The 22274-nt window shown below is 47.4% G+C and overlaps 1 long non-coding RNA gene across 1 annotated transcript; it reads left to right on the top strand.

The window, feature by feature from the left end:
• Positions 1 to 15072: 15072 nt before the first annotated feature.
• LOC135812649 (uncharacterized) lies at positions 15073 to 20996 on the top strand. The gene is made up of 4 exons (XR_010552897.1): positions 15073 to 15254; positions 15946 to 16074; positions 20351 to 20518; positions 20958 to 20996. It is a non-coding gene; the product is annotated as an uncharacterized LOC135812649 (long non-coding RNA).
• Positions 20997 to 22274: the final 1278 nt, after the last annotated feature.

The raw sequence follows: 22274 nt of genomic DNA, 5'->3' as shown, positions 1-22274 counted from the left end.
TTTCATCTCGTACACTCACCGTGACGACCATTTCTTCAAACGCAAAAAAATTCCCATCACTGCCCCTACAGAATCTTTTGATTGCTTTGGCAATGCACAGACATTAGTAGAGCTAGCTACCGAATGAGTCTCTTTTTGCACATCCATTATTACACGATGGAAGGAAAATGGAAAAAGCATCCATTCTGAACAAGTGTCAGAACACAAAACTCCACTCAGACTTGGTGGTGGACAGATACAAGCTGCACACAAGGCGAACGCGAGGCCACCCAATAGGGCTGGAAGGTGCTACGTCACAGCATAGTAACAATTTCAAAAATTCAAAAAGCAGGATCCACTTGGATCCAGTTTTTGTATGGATCCAAGCACATTTCAAGTGGTCTTACTCACAGCAAGGTGACAGTAACAGTGAAACTGACTGGGTTGGCTAATGCAGTGGGGTGACAACTGGAGACAAAGGAAAACTCAAACCTGCATACGACATGCTCGGGTTGTTATGCATCCAAACACTGAGGCAATAGCAAAGTCAAACCTTAGTGGATCCAAAATTGAAATCTGATGTCAACTTATTAAAATACTCTCTGGCCGTTTTTGACGTCATCACTTTCAAGCCTTATAAGCACTTGAACATGACGTGTTTGCAGCTGGGGCAAACGTCCTTTTATATTTACAAGTAAAAAGGAGAAGATCAGAGTCGTGATAACACCTTTCACCTCGAAGGACCAAACAAGCTGGACCTTTTAGCAGCATTGGGTCAGTATGCATGAGTTCATGTTGAGAAGATTACAAGGTTGTAACTTCGAATACAGTGAAGTTCATGGAGAATACGGGCAAAAGAGGGAAGGTAATTATGTGAGAGGGATGGTTTATGTCTTTTGTGGACATACTTGGTTCCTGGGTGATATGTGCTATTGTGTTGATCTGCTGTGATGATGTATGTACAGGTCAGGTTACTGAGACATTGAGAGCTCCATCACTTGGTACCAGTACAGCATACACAGTCTACTACCTGAATGGATCAAGTACAGCACAGGTTGGACAGTTCTATTTACCATATTGTCAGGCTACAGCACTGGTTACTGGTGGTAGTGGTCAGTATTTACGACTGACCAATACTGATACCAGTACAACTGTAGCTGAACAGGGAATATTTGTGCTTACACCTTTCGGCACTACAACACTACTCTGGAACACATTATCACATTACGATCTGGACCCAACCTACACTGGACTATACAGGTGTACTTCAGATGTAGGAGATGCGCCGGAGACTTATCAACTCAATGTTGTAGGTATGTACTCAAGGACAGTGTGTGTTGTTAGTTAACATGGCGAGAAATTTGGCATAGGTATTCTCGGTATACAACTGAACGCTTGTTACTTCGTGCATGAACCCAAGATGGTGACAGCATCTCGACCTCTTCTCTTTGTTCCATACTTAGCAGGTGTACCTAGCCTTGTCGCAGGTCAGTGACAAGAGAGATCGATCCATCTAGTGGCTACCTTGGTAGACAAAAAATTAAAGATATCTGCCATCCAAGTTAGATAGTTCAGACTGAGCAACAGGCTTCTAATTCCACTTTAAACAGTGTTTACTGGAAAAATTGCAAGCTACATCGAATAATCAAGAGTGAAGAGTCAGAGATCCAAAGCATGAGAGAGTCAGTGAGACTCCCAGGGAGAGAGAGAGAGAGAGAGAGCATCAGAGAATCAGAGAGTGAACTCCCCTAGAATCGAGGATGAAGGCTAGCAAAACAACTCCATATAATTATACGATACAATATGCGATATGAAATGCAGCTGCAAGAATGCGTACGAAATATTGCTACAATACAGACAGTGGTGCAATCACACAAATAAGGTAAATAGTAAAATGAACAATACGGGTAGCCCGCTCACCAGAATAATGTGAATAGTCAATTGTCTCCATGTCATGGCTGTTGAACTGTACGAGCTACGGTGCCAAATATGGCGTCGTGATTTTGCAGTTTTTTAAATATTTGACCGGGATTGTGATGCTGCAATGTGGATCACCATGACATGGTTCCCCTTCGTTTCGAGAAATCCACGGTGTTACTTCACAGCGATTTCGAAAATAGTAGCAATTTCTGAAATCCCCATGCGCACAGCTTTCTGTCGATATCTCATTTTCCTTCTTCCGTTGAGAATCCATGGACTGGCATGGTTTCTTTCTTGACTTTGCGAGCTATGATCAGTCATTTCTTCGCGAAGCAAACTGGGCCCCAAACTAAGGGTTGTTGATTTTTTGCGAGGTAAGTAATGAAATATCGCAAGAGTCTGAGTCCCAAAAAAAACAAGGAAAAAATCGATCCTGGGCGAGACAAGGAAACAATTGTCCGGCGGCTTCGAAATGTGTTTGTTTAACTTGTAACAGAGCTATCGTGGACACGCATGCCACCATTCTGGAGTCAGTGTGCCGAGTTGGAGGCAGGCAATTTCACCAGTGCAGCCATACAATGCGGTAAAGTGTTGAAACCTATTCTGAACAGTTGAAAATGTATTCAACATTGATATATCCGAGGTTAAGTCCGCCATGCGCCCAGAATACATTCGACGAGTTTGTGAACGTGTTATTGGAAAATGCACCTCAGGTTCCATGCGGTGTGGTGGTGGCTGTGGTCATACCAAATAGGCGGGTAAATTGCCAAGTCTACAATGTGTACCAAGCTCCAAGAATGCCTGGGCGACCCCCAAAACTAAAGCGCAGCAACAAAAGAGCCTGCGTCTCACACACGGCATGCACACCGCCACCCAGCTACCACAACCACGGCAATTTCAGAGTCAGCAGGGCAAAACGCAAGTGGTTTGCATATTCCAGAAGAACATGTGTATGAGAAGTCTGTGCCATCATATAATGCTCCAGCGGACCTTGCAAAAGAAAGATATATAGACCAGAACATTGTGGAGAAGTGTAAATTTTATGGATGGATGGTGCAGTGGAAATAGCTTGCTGCAATGAACTCCACCGCTGCAAATGCGGTTGCCAGGGGCTGAATGAGCAAAAAAACATGTCCAACATGCCAAGCTGCCGTGTTGGTATCACCATTGCTGCACCCACATCACCAGAATAGTCACCTTCAGCACTATACACTGCCACAATTATGCAGATGGGTTGCGTGGATGCCCTGTAACTGTGTCCCTGAAGTCGTCACGTCAACATGTGCGCGAATGTGTGCACCATCCGGACGGTTCCCGCACTGGCAAATATGCGCACAACACGAACATACAGCACAGAAGCAGAAATCCTGTGGGCCTCACAATGCAAGTTGCAGGGATGTTGGTGATAAATTGGTCGAGCATCTTGTTCAAGCCCGTGTGGAGGAGGACAAGCTGCAGATCAGGACTGGTCCACGTGGAAAGGCCCAGTTATTCTAGCGTACCACAGTGGGATCTGTGTCATCTCCTGTTGCAAGTGCCGCAACAATCAGACAAAGAAATGAAGAGCTGACCAGAAGAGAGACAGCAATGTGTGTCAGTGCTGATAGTGTGCGGGCTCAGGAGGTTTCTGGAAAATGCAGGTTGAGTTCCTCTGAATGAGACAAGCTCCTTCAAGAGGCTGCTGTGAAGCCATCCCCGCCTGCTGGCGGTTCGCTACTGGCAGTTAAGGCCGACAGGAAGGGGCCCTGGAGCCAAGTAAGAAAGCTAAATCGGTGTTTGAGGGCGAGCGGCTTACACCTGGAGTCTGAGTGGACAGCAAGGTCATGTATTGCAGACAACGTGCCAAAATACACGTGTGGTGAAGAACCGATGGCGACAAGGGGTCCAGTGCTGAGATCATCATGGCCAGGATGGTGTAATTTTCGGATTGTTGGCGGTGTTGTGAATTTCCTGGAACTCCCTATGTTTTGTCCTTTTCCTCGTTTCTGTTCGTTCTCCACCTGTTTTCCAGTGGGACTGTGTTATGTTGAACAAAAAACTAAAAAAACGTATAATGCTGCTACGCAGCTGACCTGGCGCTTTGGAACAATTCCGGCAACAGAGGTTTGGATCGAACTGGGTTGCGACCATGGTGGCCACTCGTTCGTGCAATGCAGGTGGCCAATCTTGAGCACCCACGTTCGGTGCACAACACCACTCCCGTTTGTGTTCTCGAAGCCGTTAACAAACCTGCGAACATTGAAACAGCACTGAGAAGATACAAGGAGCAGATAGTGCAGCTGCAGCAGACGCAATGGAACGGCCAACGACTGCGGGTATTTTCTTTTGCGACTAAGCCTTTTAAACCAAGTATTACGGGCTGTTTGGTACAAGTAGTGTTCGGCCTTGTACTCACTGTCTCTGCCCTAAGACGAGCATGAACACTGAACCAACAAGCCGCCATGCTGCTCATACAGAGCCAAGGACACTTGCTTCCGACCATGAAAAGTTTGTTTGCTGCATGGTGTGTGCACTCCCAAGTGAAACAAATTCGTTGACGGCTAATGGCCATTATTTGCCCTGGTGCCCTTCTCCAAAGCCTGTGCCACCCCCGAATTGTATCTGGGCTAGTATACCTGTACAAGCTCCAGTGCATCCCAGGACCACCCCAGCTCATCGCCATGATCCCCCCCCCCCCTCTAGCCAACCATGTAGAAGCTCGGCGCACCCGGAGTCAACCCCCTCCTGGCCAGCAGCACCATGTGCAGCTGCAGCAAGTCCTGGACAGAAGACCACATGCCTATGCTTCTCGCTCCTTCCCGTTTTCTGTCATCTCAGTATGGAACAGCTTGCCAAGCAAAATTGTAATGGCTCCAATCAGCTTGAAGCGGCTCCACACGTTCAAAGAAGATGTCCATAAGTACCTCACGCACCAACACTGGCTGATGGCTACCGACTTCTACGGATGAAATCTTGACTGTGGCACGGGTCATGTTCCTTGGTTCGGCTATGCTGATGATGTTGGGCTTCATTTACCTTTTATTATTAGTTTGTTTTGTTTGTTATGAATTCTTTGTTTTCCACCTGGTTTAGTTATAATTGAAATTATTATTTGGTGCAGCTTTAGCGCTATGTGGTTTATGATTTTTCTTTTTCTTAATTTCGTATTTAGCGCTTTTGGGCGTCATTATTTTCTTCTCTTTATTTCGCACCAAGTTATTACTTTTGTGGTAGTCTCTAGCTTCTGTTTGTTTTGCAGTGGTTCTTGTGCAACCCCCTCCCATTTTTCGATGCCTAGTGGCAACGCTGACGCCGAGACCTCTGGTCGATTGAGTTGCTCCCTGCACATCAGCACGTCGTCCCTACATCCCCTATGTTTTGTCATTTTCCTCGTTTCTTTTTGTTCTCCACCTGTTTTCCAAGTAAGGCTGTGTCAATAGGAAAAAAGAAAAAAAGCTATCAAACTTATTCAAAGAATGAACTAGTCGACTGGGACTTACCACAACAAGTTAGGATTTGGAGCTACATGTATTTCTCTTACTCAATCTGCGGTATTTCTCTTACAGTGTTGGCCATTGGACTCAGACCACTTTCTCAAAAATTGCGCTGCGAATAATATTTCGGAATGTTTGAACCACGTGAAATGGAGTATCCCGTTGTACCCTTGTGCTGCAAGAATTCCTTATGTGCGCTGCCTAGTAATCATTGTCACGTGCGTGCGCACGTGTATGCTTTTCCGTGTATGCACTCATGCATGCACTTTGTGTTCCTGTGTCCCAACATGCTTCCGGGACCCAGGCCGTTCTGCACGCATGCAGATTTGCTCTTGTGTTCTTGTTGTGTCTTGAGGAAGTTTGCAAGGAGTTGTGTCTTGCGCTTAGCTTTGCTTTCACTCTCACAACCATGTAAATATTTAATATAGTCTATTTTAGAACTTCTTGTGCGAGTTGTGGTGTCCGTGGGTTTGTAGTGTGGGTGCAGTTCCCCAACAAGTGGTACCGAAACCCGGCCTAGTTTGATTTGCTGTTGTACGAGCGTCGAGTATGTCTGGATCGGCGAGTTCGTTGCCTCGAGTGAAATGTTTCACGGGTGGTCGAGGAGAGGACTTGGAAGTCTTTCTGACAAAGTTTCAGCTCACGGCAGGTCATCATGGTTGGACCAACAAAGCCCAACGTGCCGCGCAGCTCCCCATGTTCCTTGAGGGCCAAGCGTTTGTCGTTTGGAACCAGCTGACGGACAGGGACAAAAAGGATGACAAGACTATTGCTTCGGCATTGAGATCGGCCTTTGGCCTGACGCCGGCACAGGCGTATTCTCAATTTGTGAAGCGTATCCTACGTGTGGATGAGAGTGTCGACGTCTATGTGTCGGATTTGCGCCGGCTTCTGGCCACCAGTGGACACATGGAAACTTACGATGGCAGGGACCCTTTGCTGCTCGAGCAGTTCCTCGCTGGTTTGCCACCAGATTTTGCTCTCCAGCTGAGAATGCAGCTGGCGATCAACGACCTGACCCTGGCCCAGTGTGTCAGCCAGGTGCGGACCCTGTGTGCCTCTCAGAGTTTGCCGAGACCTGCTGGCAGCGTTGTGGCCACCGCATCGGGAAGTCGTTCAACAGTGACGTGCTATCACTGTAAGCAGCCAGGTCACAGGAAACCGGATTGTCCCCAACGTCAACGGCCATCGTCACACAAGGGTGGCAATGGAAGTTCTGGCGCTAGTGGCAGTGGCAATGGTGGTCAGTCTGCTGGTAGTGGTCGGAAAGGCCTGAAGTGTTTCAAGTGCCACGAGTTTGGCCACATCCAACCGAATTGCCCGCAGAATGTGTCTGCCTCCGCTGTGAAAAAGGGCTCTAACAAGCCAACATTGACTGGTTGTCTGGCCGCTACTGTTTCACCGGTACCCCGCGCAGTTTCGCCTCTGCCGCGCATCATTGTTGACGTGGTGTCTGGTGAGATGACACATGAGTACGGTGCTGCTATCGACAGCTGCTCAACCCAGTCGTTTGTCGCTGCCCACGTAGTGTCAGCCCTCAACCTGGACGTGTCCCCGTGTTCCAGCTCCATAGTGAGTGTCACTGGCGATCCGATACCGGTTCTCGGCTCCGTATCCATGCGGCTTGGTCGCCACAGCGATGCCGTCCAGCTACCGGACACGGAATCGGCATTTCTCGTCGTGGACGATCTAGCGTCAGTCGACGCAGATGTTCTTCTTGGTGTGGACATTATCTCGGGCCATGGTGGTGTCGTCTTGCAGTATGATGAATTGACCGGCCAGCTGTGCAGGGCTCAGTTCGGGAGTCTGCCTGAGACACCTAGCGTGCCGCCACCAGACAGCAGCAGTAGCAAGAATTTGTCTCGTCATGTGACAATATCTGAGGAGAATGGTGTGGTGCGCCTTGATATGAGTGATGGCACCGCTACCTTCAATCCAGCAGACGGCTACTGGGAAATCGCATGAAGGTGGTCCGCTGGTAGTCCCCCCAAAGACCGAGTCGGTAGTGGTCTCGGTGAATACTCACGCAAGAAGCTCTCTGAGGAACAAGAGCAGCTGTTTCGAGCTGAAGTGCAGATGTGGATTGACCAAGGATGGCTAGTACCACACGATGCTGAGGTGCATGGTTCACCCATTGCAGTCTTGCCACTGCTTGCTAATTGTGGGGAGCACAAACTGCCGACTCCCGTAAGGCCTTGCCTTGACTACCGTGCTCTCAACCAGCTCATTGTGTCAAACCCCGGCAATGATGTGCCGGTCTGTCCCGAGAAAATCCGTGGGTGGCGTCAACGTCCCAGTGAGTCCACTGTTCTCAACATTCGGAAAGCATATCTCAACATCCGTGTCCATCCCAGTTTGCTGCCATACCAGACCGTCCTTTGGAAAGGGGAAGACGTACGTGATGGAGCGCATGGGCTTTGGGCTTTCAGTAGCGCCCAAACTCATGGATGCTATCGTGAAGTATTCACTCCGAGACTTCGGTTCGGCTGACAACTTCATCGACGACATTGTCGTACCTTGTGACCAAGCGGATGCAGTAGCTGATTGTCTCGCTTCCTATGGCCTGCCTACAAAACCTGCCGTGCCGTTCCCTGTTGCCACAATTCTCGGTCTGCAACTCTCTGCGGACAGTAGTGGCAAGCTGTCCTGGAGGAGACGACAAGATGTCGATCTGAGCGAATCACCATTGATGACCAAACGTGATGTGTTCAAGTGGTGTGGGAAGGCAACCAGTCACTACCCCGTAGCATCATGGCTGTGTCCACTGTGTTCGTGGATGAAGCGCTTGGCATGTGCTACCGCTGCAGCCTGGGATCAACCGTTGCCTGATGACTTGCAACGTCTCTGCGAGGACGCTCGCAAGCGTGCCCTGCAGGAAGACCCTGTACACGGTGTGTGGTCTGCCCCTGCTGGAGATGATTGGTCTGTCTGGTGTGACGCATCCGACTTACGGCTGCGTGCTGACTGCGAACGGTCATGTGGTGGAGGACCAGGCTTGGCTACGGAAGGAGGACGACCGCCGACATATCAATGTGGCAGAACTGGACGCTGCTGTGAACGGTCTCTCTCTTGCAGTCAAGTGGAACTTGTCACGTGTAACGCTGTACACTGATTCCAAGACTGTCTACGGTTGGCTCTCTGGCAAGCTGGAGGCATCTCATCGCGTCAAAGTTGGTGGATTGCAGGAGGTCGTGGTTCAGCGCCGCCTGCAGATCTTAGGCGACATGGTGGAGGCCACAGGTATGAGCGTGTCTGTCCAATGGTTGCCGTCGGCTAAGAATCTTGCTGACCGTCTTACCCGTGTTCCCAGCCAATTTGTGCAGTACTGGAAGACAGTACAGAAGTCCAAGACTCCGTCCGTAAGTGCTGTCGCTCCTGCAGTACCTCGCTGTGTGCCCTTGCCAGAAATCGCAGCACAATACCAGCTAGATTCGGTGATCCATGCGACTATTGCTGAACTGTCTGCTAGTGGAGATGTGTCCGCTACGGAATTCGCCAGGGTGAAGTCGCAGCTCACGACTTGTGACGGCATCTTGTTCCGTACTGTCAAGCTCCCGCCCAACGATGTCAAGTGTGTTCCGGTGGTACCTGTTTCCTTGTGTGATCAGGTCGTCAGCTCTGCTCATGAGTCCACTTGTCACAGCAGTTGGGAGACTACTTACCAGTTTCTCCGGTCTACCTGTTACTTCCCGTGTATGGCTGAGGCTTGTCAGCAGTTTGTGCAGCAGTGTCCCCAATGCGCAGCTGCCAATGCTGCCAAAGGTCCATATCTATCATGCTGCTCCTCCTGGGGATGATTTGCTCATTCCTGATGCTGCTGCTCTGAATGCTGTCCCGGTTGTTCAGCGAGCGCTGCGTGACCGATCTGCCTTACAGCCTCCTGTGCGTTTTCGAGACACTGGTTCTGCCTGAGTTTGCTTTTGTTGCAGCTCGTTCTGAGCAGGGTTTTTTTTGTGTTTTGCTTTTCCCTTCTATTTCTTTTTCTTTCTTTAGTGCTCTTCATTGCTGTGGTGTCCATCATGTGGCCACCAGGGGGAGGGGTGAAATGGAGTGTCCCGTTGTACCCTTGTGCTGCAAGCATTCCTTATGTGCGCTGGCTAGTAATCATTGTCACGTGCGTGCGCACGTGTATGCTGTTCCGTGTATGCACTCATGCATGCACTTTGTGCTCCTGTGTCCCGACATGCTTCCGGGACCCAGGCCGTTCTGCACGCATGCAGATTTGCTCTTGTGTTCTTGTTGCGTCTTGAGGAAGTTTGCAAGGAGTTGTGTCTTGCGCTTAACTTTGCTTTCACTCTCAAAACCATGTAAGAGAGCATGTCTGAGAATACCAAAGTATGTGTGCAAGTGGATCTCTCCGATTTCGCTCAAAATTTGCAGGTACGTTCCCTTTGGGGTGTGGATCGATTGGGCAAAGCCCTTGAAAAAGTTTCTGAAGGGAACCTTGAAATTTGCATACCCCTCAAAAATGGCCGAAATATCACATTATTTATGGGTCTAGAAACGAGTCACGCCACAGCGTATACGAACAAGCTATGAACAAAACTCCATCAAGCCAACATTGCCTCACCTTAGAAGAGTTCCTGGAGCAGTACCGCTTAGCCACGCCAGCATCCCAGAAGACGAGGTCCATCACCCCCTGACGCCACAAATGATCGTCTTGAAAATAGCCAATTTACAAGCGCTGGCAAAACAGCCAGCTACGTCCTCAATTGGCCAGAACTACACACCGTCAGATAGTAGAACACCTCTTCTAGCGCTGAGGACATGTCCCCCATCTTCCTTTTGGGGTTTTCTTGAAATAAACTTTTTTGAATTTTTCCACTCGACCATGCTGAAATACGGCCGAAGTCATACCTGCGCAGGAAAGCTCGCCCCTCCGCGACGTCTCCTCAGCAATTCCTACTCCAACACTACTCCCAAGGCCGCAGAACAAAGTGTAGTGTTGACCCTGACAAGGAAAAGCAGCGGTGATCACTTGTCACTCCAAACGACAAGCTTCTCCTTGCGCCACCAATAATTTTTTGTGCGACTGTTGATGCAAAAGTGACTGAAGGCCTGAGCGCAGTTTTTGAATTTTATTGCAAGATGCACGGTGAAATCACGTGCCTTGTGACGCAAGAATGCCAAGTCGCGTGGCCCACGGCTCACGAAATTTCAGAGTGACCTTTGTCAAGTGCGCTTGTTACTCGCCTTGAACGCCCGTGGCTGTGGCATTGGTCTGGAAGTGATCACACTTTTGTTGTTACTGCGCTCAAGAACACGCTGACCGACGTGTTGTAGGCCTACGAACCGGGACTTTCCCTGACCATGTAGGTCGAAGACCAGGTAAAAATGATGATGAAATCACATTCTTTATGACGTAAGAAATCTCTCATGCAGTTCACGCGACAAGTGCGTGCAGCCAGTGCTGCTCGCGTGCCAGTCAACACAAAGGGACCGATCTAGCCGCTTTTGTCGAGCATCGACATGAAAACTAGGGACTTTTACTGTTGGACTATGTTCGGGATTGCAGGAGGTAAGTGTGAAAGACGAATAACTCTCCATGATGTACGGGGCATATTTCAACGGCTTGCTGCCATTGCAACACTCCTAGGACAGTTTGTGGGGGTTCTCAGCAGATCAAGCAGGAAATGCAGCTCATCTCACCTCTGCCATCATGGTCTGTTCCGAGTAGCGTTCCAGACACGTTCGCGATCGATGGCTGCGTATCGTGATGCAGGAAGCGTCATCCTACGTCACAGAGCACGCGATCTCACCGTGCATCTTGCAATAAAATTCAAAAACTGCGCTCAGGCCTTCAGCTCAGTCACTTTTGCATCAACAGTCGCACAAAAAATTATCGGTGGCGCAAGGAGAAGCTTGTCGTTTGGAGTGACAAGTGATCACCGCTGCTTTTCCTTGTCAGAGTCAACACTAAACTTTGTTCTGCGGCCTTGGGAGTAGTGTTGGAGTAGAAATTGCTGAGGAGACGTCGCGGAGGGGCGAGCTTTCCTGCGCAGGTATGACTTTGGCCGTATTTCAGCATGGTCGAGTGGAAAAATTCAAAAAAGTTTATTTCAAGAAAACCCCAAAAGGAAGATGGGGGACATGTCCTCAGCGCTAGAAGAGGTGTTCTACTATCTGCCGGTGTATAGTTCTGGCCAATTGAGGACGTAGCTGGCTGTTTTGCTAGCGCTTGTAAATTGGCTATTTTCAAGACGATCATTTGTGGCGTCAGGGGGTGATGGACCTCGTCTTCTGGGATGCTGGCGTGGCTAAGCGGTACTGCTCCAGGAACTCTTCTAAGGTGAGGCAATGTTGGCTTGATGGAGTTTTGTTCATAGCTTGTTCGTATACGCTGTGGCGTGACTCGTTTCTAGACCCATAAAATATTTCGGCCATTTTTGAGGGGTATGCAAATTTCAACGTTCCCTTCAGAAACTTTTTCAAGGGCTTTGGCCAATCGATCCACACCCCAAAGGGAACCTACCTGCAAATTTTGAGCGAAATCGGAGAGATCCACTTGCACACATACTTTGGTATTCTCAGACATGCTCTCGTAAATATTTAATATAGTCTATTTTAGAACTCCTTGTGCAAGTTGTGGTGTCCGTGGATTTGTAGTGTGGGTGCAGTTCCCCGACACACGCAGACGATACCAGCTGCAGGTTGTCCAGAGCTACTTGTTGCGGTCCACAGAAAGTGTGTCCGTGGCCATATTTCACTGTTCAGCGCTGTACAAACCAAAATCTGAGATGCAAAATCCGATTAGCGCCACATTTGAGAAAATCTGATTTTCACTTCCTTGTAATCAGAAGGTCTGGGGCACGGCCAGGCACAATTTCACATGAAAAATCTGACTAGAACCGGTAAAAAGATGGCCATAAACAGAATCAGCTGAAGCGACATGTTGCGATGGTTTTATTGAGATGTAAAGTGGTGGACAAAGAAATAATTGTGATGTAAATTTAATGTGAAGAACAACAATAGGAACGACGCGAAATATAAAAATGCATCGAAATAGCTTTCGCACAACGCTCAACACACTTTACATCTCAATAAAACCTGCGTAACATGTCGCGTCAGCTGACTCTGATTATTGACATCCTAAACCTGCTGCCACCTCGCCGCGAGTTCCTATATTATTTCAAATTGAGAACCGATAATTTTAGGATATACCGGTTAAGTCGGGGCCGGGCTGGCCGCCATCTTACTCCATGTTTGCAAAATTGGCAAGCTGTTAGACACCTGCATGTTTTGAGGGTGTGCTCAGTATTGTATGACGTAATCTACTAGTATCTGGAGCTAGATTTTGCTTAGAAGAAGCTTGTGCTGATCTTTGCATGTGACATTACTTGCACACAATAATAAACTCTTCTCTACCCTCTACTTTAGTCTGGTGATCAAGCGGCGACAAAGCTGGAAACGGGTAAAACACGTTCTGATCATCGTACTTCAAAGTAGTACATGTACATATTTTATTTGTCAATGTATTTGTACCTCTGTTATGCACAGTTCCACCTACCATACTGTCATTGAACACATCGGATTATGTGAACAACAGCAACACTGTGCACCCAATCAGTTGTAAAGGTCAGGGATACCCCGAACCTAAAGTGACACTAATGATCGAGAATGTGGTAGTGATTGGCACTGATACCAACAATTGTACTGGTGGTGTTTGTACAAAGACACACACGGCATCACTAGACGGGAGTAACTACACACATGGCCAGTCCATCAATATCACCTGTACATTGGATATCAACCAACCACCATTCACCTGTACTGCTGCTCAGAATCCAACTGTACAGGCACAGTGTAATACTTCCATCATGACTAGCTCACAAACAAGAACGGTTCCTGTAATTGGTAAGAATTAAACCTCTCCAAAACATTTGGTATCTGTTGAGCGAAGAACAATGAAATAGGGGTGTGACCGATGTCTAGCATCTCAGTATCGTGTTGAAACTGTTTTCTAAGCTTACTGAGGTTGACAACTATCGATCTTCTTGATGAGTTTGAGCTCGTCATAATCCTGTCTCCAATAGCTCTTCAGTGAGGGCATGCTTTTCAATATTAGTAAGGTAGAACCTACGGTATGATCGGCAATCAAACGACAATAATAATAATCATACTTAAAAAGCTTACGTGGAGATAAAAATGTAATTAGCGCAATACATAGAGTAAGCTGCGCACTGAGTACAAACACCATTAGTCTCAGACTACCGTGAACCCCATCAAACCGTGAATGCCGATAAACCGTGAAGGACATTCACACTACCGATAACAAACTAACGTTACCGTGAAGTTTTCAGGTCTCACCGCGGCACTGACAAGGGATTTTCCCTTTTTTCCCAGCGCGCATGCAGCCTGAGCACTTTTTTCCTGCCGGTAAAAGTTTACTGCCGCAGCAGCCGCCGCAGTAAAACTTTCCCACCGGTAACGTGCCAGTAACGTCACGTGATCAAATCACCTTGGCGACTTTCCCAATCGGTCACTTTTTATCAGTAGTCTGAACGCGCCCTTAGCAACACTTGTTTTCATGCATAGTACATTGTTCCTTGAACGTTTTCGTGTCTTTTCGTTGCCATTTCAGATGAGACCCACAATGTTTTAGTTTAATTAAAGCCTTTCACAACTAAAGACGTGTAATTTACGCTATTACCTGTGCATCTGCCTCACTAACGCCGTCGATTATACAAAGAATACATTATCCATTGGTTTCAGGGAAATGCAAAAGGGAAAGTCGGAAAACAAAGTTGACTATCACCACCAGGACTCGAACCAGGTGACATCGATTATGAGCTACATCTCATGTCCTGAAGTTCCTGGAGTAAATTATTAGTAAAATGAATCGTTAAATTCTTGAAAAAATGAATTTCAAGTCAAGTGTAGTGGTTAGCTATACACAGTATATACTGAGGTGCTCAAGTGTTGTGTGGTAAGTACAGAGCCAGTAGCTTGCGCAGTGGATAGTTGTATAGAAAATCAATACACAAAAATCAACACTTGACAAATTTACAAACTCTTTTGGAGACATTTACTATGACCCATAGCACATATCGCCAGGCCAATAATTAACCCAAGTATACAAGGAGGACACTGGGGCGACCTCTGGCACTGCACCAACTGCCAATAATATTGCAATTTCGTTTGCCATGGTGTGCTCCTGCAGCAACTCAGTATCATCACCTTGCATCAAATTCTACAGCACTTGAGCTACACTTTGAGGCTAATCTGCCTAGCCAAAAGACCATACGGCGCTATGCACTTACTTACCATGATTGTGGTGATCACCTCTCTATGGCCTGTACCCAAGTAGACTACACACTTCTTTCCAAATATGCATGCTTTCCAGTACATGAACGCAAGCTCTCCCATTCCAAATATTGTTCACAGTCATGTCGGGGATGGTTGTTGTTCTTATTCCTGCTTGCATCAAATGTCACCCATTCTTTGTCCTAGTTGTGAAAAGAAGAAGGATAAATGTTACGAGTTATGACTCCGAGTTACATTCTTTGACCTGTTGATATAATGTGAATAATTGGTTTTCAGCAGAAGACAAGCTACACAACTCCGGTGTGCACTTGTGAGCCCGGGGTAACTAGATATTGTCTGCTTCTAATGGTATTGAAACATTGCAGAACTTGTATCGTTGAGATTTTCACCAACTCTGAGTAACCGCCCTGAATTATGCTTCTTCGTGTCTAGCGCTATGTCCAGATCTCAATAACAGTAACTTCAATTACAAACCTATTGCCAAATTCGACAAACAACCAGGTACTCCATTGTCCATCGAGTGCAGAACAGGTTTTCTGTCCAACAATAGTATGGAAATAACCCTGTCTACATGCCAGGGCAATGGAAGATGGCAACCAAGTCCACCAATGTGTGAGAGTAAGTCTGTATCTCAATGCATACCAGTTATGCGTGCACGTCTCAATATTAAAGGAATACCCAGTGTTTCTTACATGCAAAGAAACACTCACACTTGGCCTTGGATTGGAAACCTGTCCGCGCCTTCTAGGTTAGGCTTGGACCCATGGTCCTTGTACCAGCCACAAAGAAAATTTCCAAAATCTGCATATTTCACTTTCTTTAGATTGTTGATAGATCAGTTCTACTCAACCAATAAAATTATAGTTGATCCAGTCAGCGAAAAGTCTAAAGAATGAATAACTGATATTGTTTGGAGTCATCCTCAATGCGTGCCAATTGCCGCTATCGCGGGTTGTTTTGCGAGTGATTTATCTCTGAATCTGCTGGTCGTAGCTCGTCGCTTATTTTTCTATTGATGGCTGAGAGTTCTCTCTTCAACCGGGATATTTGTATCGTTGAAATAGAGCGATTTTGGACAGAGTTACGATCATTTGAAGTTCCCCACGTGGGTGCGTCGAAAGCGTCGAATTCGACGCATTAATGTACACATCGCCTGGTGAAGGCTTAAGAGGGAAGGAGTGCTGCTCAGGTCCCGGGTTCAAGTCCTGGTGGGGTTGGAGAATTTAACGGAGGATATCACCTCAAGCCGAAGCCCATCCTCACAAGGGTCGAAGGTATTATAAGACTTTTTTTCATATCTCCACTCCAGGTTGCATGTTGGTATGCAATGACACTATTGTGGTGGATTGCAATCATGTACCAGCAATGGGAATGGCAATGGCAACTGTCAACTGTACTTGCGGACAAAACTTCCAATGGACCATGGGCAAATGTCAACGTAAGTGCATTGCTGGATATAACGTAACCCGGATTCTTCCTGAAGTTGGTTGCTCCAACTAGGAACACACGCTTCTTGCCGAACTTGAAACTTGACTGACTCACGACTGCCATCCGGAGCACAAGAGGAGCAAGTCGCACTTTCCACTCGGCAAACCTAGTTCCTAGTTGGAATAACCAACTTCCTGACTAATAACGCCGAAGTTGCTACTTCTAGGTTCAAAGTCTTCCTTCTAAAAAATATGCTACAGCACATGCTACGGTGTTTACAGAAAGCTGGCGTCCACGGATGTCGATGTTGACGTTTGTTGTGGAGTAGCGGAAGCCAATGGACCGTATGCGTGTTAAAACAAAATGGCGTCACGATTTATTGAAAGTGGTATAGTTGGTGGTACGAGTGTTCAAAACCATTTGAACTTCATACTGTTCGTCTTCTTTTTGACATGCTCTCTTTCCATCGTCCTTAGCTTTTGTTTGTTGAGAGCTGTTTTGGCTTTCTCCTATACCTCTGGGGGATGCCAAGTGATGGTTTTGAGAGGCTGGTGATGGCTGTGAGCGAGAGTTTGCCGATCGGCGTCGTCCTCGCTATAGCGATGAAAATACTAGTTACTGCGCACCTGGCAGATATCACAACACGTCGGAGCGTCCAGGAGCAAAGGAATCTTGGGTTTTCACTGGAATCTAGTTCCTCCAGCATCGTGTCGCCCACCGTCGGTGAATGGCGGTCCAGAAAGGTCGAAACTGGTCTTCTGCAGCATCTCGCAGTCCTGCGAGGCACACTGAATACGCCTGTCATGTATTCTACAAATAAAAATCACGAAGTAGTGGACTTTACAGTGACGAGTCTATCCTGTATGCTGCAAAAGACGCAGGAAATGTGACTGGTGTCCGTACACTGGACGCCAATTTCATCCCAGTCTTCTCCTGCAGGATCTGTTTGACATTGACATACCGGTATGCAGTGGGTCGACATTGGCCTGGTTTGGCAGCTATCTGCCTGGGTGGATGTAGCAGGTTTGCATTGGCGCGTCGTCCAGTCCGACATTTTCTTGTAACTGTGGAGTACCGGCAGGGTTTGAGAGGTTGCTCGTGCTGTGAACACATCTCTACTGCCTGTCTAGTCCTGGAAGTGCCGTCTCGCCGCTTCCTTGCTCTACAGTCACGCCCGTTATTTCGCTTTGTTTCGTGGTGCAGCCCAAAACCTGCCCAAACAACTGTGAGCTCGCAACATGGTATGGACAAATCGCACCACTCATGCTGGTTAACTAAAACCGGGATAGTCGAGTAAGCGAGTTCATTCCCTGGGCCATGGCAAGATCTGTTCAGCGCGGGCTATTCCAACCTCCAAGTGCATAGTCACCGATCGATCCATGCGATGGTGGTTGACCTACAAAGAGCCAAGGTCTACGAGTACTACTATTCAGTCTATTGGATGCTGTCTACATGCAATCAACAAAATCAAAGTACCTCAGTATGCCCCAGAATAGGGCATGTGCATCTATAGCATGACACGACAGGGGTTCTGGCGGCACCTGTCAAACAAGCAGTAGCGACTAGTGCCAGCTACCTATTGGAGGCTAGCCGCTACAGTCTGTCACTGGAGATAATTACTGTTTAGACTGAGCACAATCAATGATGCCTAATCAATCTGCCCAATGTGTGTTCTGTTCCACCTAATTATAACGTCCCATCGCATCAACCCTACTACACGCACATGTCGTCACTCTAGCACGACTTGTGTTATTATTGTTTATTTTGATTCGCACGATAAATAGAGCACAATAAACGTTAACTTGACCGAAGGTTAAAGGTGACTGCAGATAGAGGAACACATCGAGGTACAGGTACCGGCATCAATACAGTATCAGAGAGAAACAAACAAAAATGAGAAGTACGCAGAAAAAACTCTCGTAAGCTCAAGGGGAAGTGGTTAATGAGGGATGAATGCACTCTCCACGCTCATCTACACTGTTCGTGGAAATGCACACATACATACAATAATATACAACATAGCAATAGCATGCACAGAACCGAACAATTTAATGTTCACACATGCAAGCACAGACCTGAACATTAGTACCAAAAGCCGATACCGACAATATCCCCATACACACAGACGCACACACACACACACACACACACACACACACACAATGTCCTATGTATGCGCCCGTGGCGAGAAAAGCACGCAAATCTACAAATGCACTGGATGTGAACCCACAGATTTTCTCTTATAGCAACGATAGCGGATCTGATTCTGAATGAAACACACACACAATGCAATCATTGAATGCCCATCCGCAGATGATGGCAGGTCCTGAAAGAACAGGCAGTGTTCCAGTGATGGGGAACAGAACTTCGAGTGGCGAGTGAGGTATACACACACACACACACGTGCGTGCGCGGGCACACACTAAATTATTCAGAAATAGAATCGACATCGTAGTATTCATTGGTAGGAGAATGGAAAGGAAAATAAAACATTGCTGTAGGTTATTGTTGTAAGGACACTGGGAGCAAAACAGAAAGGTAAGCAACTTGTTTTGAAGCAAAGAAAGTTATTATTCCACGGATCTCAGAAGGAAGGAACGTTCCAGAATGCTGCACTGGCAACAGGCGGCCTGCATGTGCGTGGCCCCTGCAGTCGGTCCAGCTGCCGGCCTTGCAGTGCTGAAAAGAATGTGCAGCACAGCATGTCACATAGTATCGCAGGCTGGACAAATAGGCGCTGGGAAGTCCTAGTTATGTGCTCACCTACACCACGATGCAACAATCTTCTGAGCTACTTTGGCAACAACTTTGTCCACTTGAGACTCCCATGGGCTGAGCCAGTTGTTGAGGGCTGCACCAAGGTGTACGGCAATGACCGCTGATGGCAAGGCAATCCATGACACACAGTCACTAGGGCATCGTCAACATGGCGCTGAGGCTGGATCGAAAAATCAACATGGCGCTGAGGCTGGATCGAAAAATCAACCTTTAGGCTGCCGCGGGGTTGACAACGAGGCCGCTGTCTCGGAGCTAGTCAGTCAGCCTGGTCACCGCCATTGACGAACCAGTCGCCACCACCAGCAGTGGCGGTAGGTTGTGACAAGTGTGGTGCAATATTGTCAGCAAATTCAGTACTCAGGATAAGATGAGTGACAAAGGGAACGTTGTGTTTGATAATATTGAAGTGAACAGGGATGATCACGAACCCTGCGCGTACTCCACCGTGAGTTACAAGAAAATTCCGGACTGGACGACGAGCAAACACCAACCTGCTACATCCAACCAGGCAGATACTATTACGATAGCTGCCAAACCAGGTCAATGCCGATCTACTGCATAATGTCAATGTCAAACAGATCCTGCAGGAGAAGACTGGGGTGTTGGCGTCCGGTCACTGAGTGTACAGACACCAGTCACATTTCCTGCGTCTTTGGAAGCATACAGGATAGACTCATCACTGTAAAGTCCACTACTTCGTGATTTGTATTTGTAGAATACATGACAGGCGTATTCAGTGTGCCTCGCAGGACTGCGAGATGCTGCAGAAGACCAGGTTCGACCTTTCTGGACGGCCATTCACCGACGGTGGGCTACACGATGCTGGAGAAACTAGATTCCAGTGAAAACCCAAGATTCCTTTGCTCCTGGACGCTCCGACGTGTTGTGATATCTGCCAGGTGCGCAGTAACTAGTATTTTCATCGCTATAGCGAGGACGACGCCGATCGGCAAACTCTCGCTCACAGCCATCACCAGCCTCTCAAAACCATCACTTGGCATCCCCCAGAGGTATAGGAGAAAGCCAAAACAGCTCTCAACAAACAAAAGCTAAGGACGATGGAAAGAGAGCATGTCAAAAAGAAGACGAACAGTATGAAGTTCAAATGGTTTTGAACACTCGTACCACCAACTATACCACTTTCAATAAATCGTGACGCCATTTTGTTTTAACATGAATATCGCGGATTGCCTCATGGCATGCCTGGAAGTAGATTTATCTTCCCATTTTGTGACTAAACACCACTTTACTACTGTGAACTTACTTCAGTCATGCAGATCCTAAGTAGGTTATATAGCTATATACATATACCCATTCGAATGTACGCTATCCTGTTCAGGTGTTTTACTTTCACAGAGGGCCGGCAATATGGTATCTGAGTTGTTATACGATCATAAGAATGTGGATCAACATACAGCTCACTCAGTTAACATAGGAGTTCATCTTCAGTGTTGTCTGTCAGTATGCAATGATCTACTTTCTGTGTTATATTTTTGTTCTGTGCACAGCAACACATTGTCCAGAGTTGAACTCGACAACAGTGACGACTATACCCAGGAGCACTACTGCCACCCGCATCACTGCATCATGTATGTCTGGTTATGGCAATATCTCAATGCCAAGTACAGTGATTTGCCAAGCTGATGGAACATGGACTACACTACCAACTTGTCAAGGTTTGGGAACATGATGACAACTTCTTTTTTATCTTACTTTTTAACTTCTTAACTTCTGCCAGTATAATTACCACAGTATCTACTTCGCCTCGGGGTTAGACATTGGGAAGTTGCCATACAGGGGTGTTGAGCGCGTCCTTCGGCACCGGGAATACAACTAGCTCGACTCTGCATCTACTGAGTGAGGACGACCCACACCTTGATCTGGTGAGCTGCGTCATGGAGATTTGCAGTCAGATGTGTGGCCGCCTTATTTATTTGCCATTCCGTAACGTCAAATTGAAAACTAAATTTGAAAAATTTCACTCTAAGACATGTTTAGCTGGTTGTGGCCCATATACAAATTACATCCTTCATGGTCCCCATCTCTTTGCTCCCAAACGTATTCCTCATTACATTACAGTGTTCTATGCGTGCGTGCCTGTAAACATGTGTTCAGCTCACCGAACAACTGAAGGTTACAACCGGACTGCCATCGGTAGGTGATTTGCCTGTAAATCAAGCACACATCCACTGAAACACAAAGCCTGTGTGGTTGAGTGCCATTGGTCAAAACCGAGAGTCCCGTGGTCCACTCTTGTTCTTGCATGGGTGGAGGGGGGGGGGGGGGATAGTAAATGTGTTCATTAGATGTTTAGACTGCGGGTTGCACACGGCATATGGCTTGGGACTCCCTGGTGCCGTATTTACCTTATAGACGTAAGGGTACAATAACGTACTTACCTTACAGGCGTGCAGGTACAATGACATAATCACCTTATAGGCATCCGGGTACAATGACGTAATCACCTTATAAGCGGGTACAGTGACGTTATCACCTTACAGGGGATTAGAACCCCTTTCTCGCACCAAAGTATTATTTTTGCTACTGGACCATGCAACCCCCTTTTTTCGATGCCAGGTTGTGCGCTATCCGCGGCTTCCTCGGTCTGCCACCATGGTTGCGCACGAGCTCGATCTTTGAACAGCTCCGCCTCACCACCCTGGAGGACATGTTTAACATTAAGCTCTTCTACCGAGCCTCTTCTCCCGAGCTAGCTCCCTCTTCACCAGGTTCTTCGTGAGAGTTACTGGTGACCGTACTCGGGGAGTAGCACATCACCTCGTTCGAGTACCATTTTGGCCCGGTCACGCGGGTCGAGCGACCATGCAGGTTATCGGCGCAGTCCTGTGTAACCAGCTCCCGCCTGATCTCCGTTCCGAGCCCAGCCACCTTCAGTTCTGTGCCCTGCTGAAAGCGCATCATGGCTCCGTTTAAATGCTTTTCGGCTAGTGTGTTTCTGTGGTTTAGCGGACTGAAGAATAGTAAACGTGTTTTGCAATATGTATGAAGCTATTTTGTATATCGTATGTTCCCATTCCGTTTTTGCTTTGGTGTAGCCCTGAGGTTGATTGCTTATTTATTTCTACCCTTCCTCTTTCCGTACTTCTGTCCCCCCCCCCCTCTCTCTCATTCCTTCTGTCGTCCACATGTTTCAAAGGAATCGCCTGTTTGTGGTGCGACGTTAAATAAACGTCTACAACAACAGGCTGCAACGCTCGCGCCGAGGCCCCTGGTCGGTCGAGTTGCTCCCTGTACATCGGCAGGTCGTCTCTACATCCCCTGTGTCTTGTTTTTGTGTTTGTCTCCACATGTCTCTTTGTAGGGCTGTATTCCCAATAAAATAAAATAAATAAATAAATAGGGGTCCGGGTACACTGACGTATTCACCAGCTTGGTGGTTAATTTCATATGGCATTCACTTGACCGAAACTT

This window comes from Sycon ciliatum, chromosome 3, assembly GCF_964019385.1.
Source record: "Sycon ciliatum chromosome 3, ocSycCili1.1, whole genome shotgun sequence".
Classification (NCBI taxonomy): Eukaryota; Metazoa; Porifera; class Calcarea; order Leucosolenida; family Sycettidae; genus Sycon; species Sycon ciliatum.
Note: the sequence above shows the minus strand (reverse complement) of the source record. Positions and strands in the feature narration are given on the sequence as shown.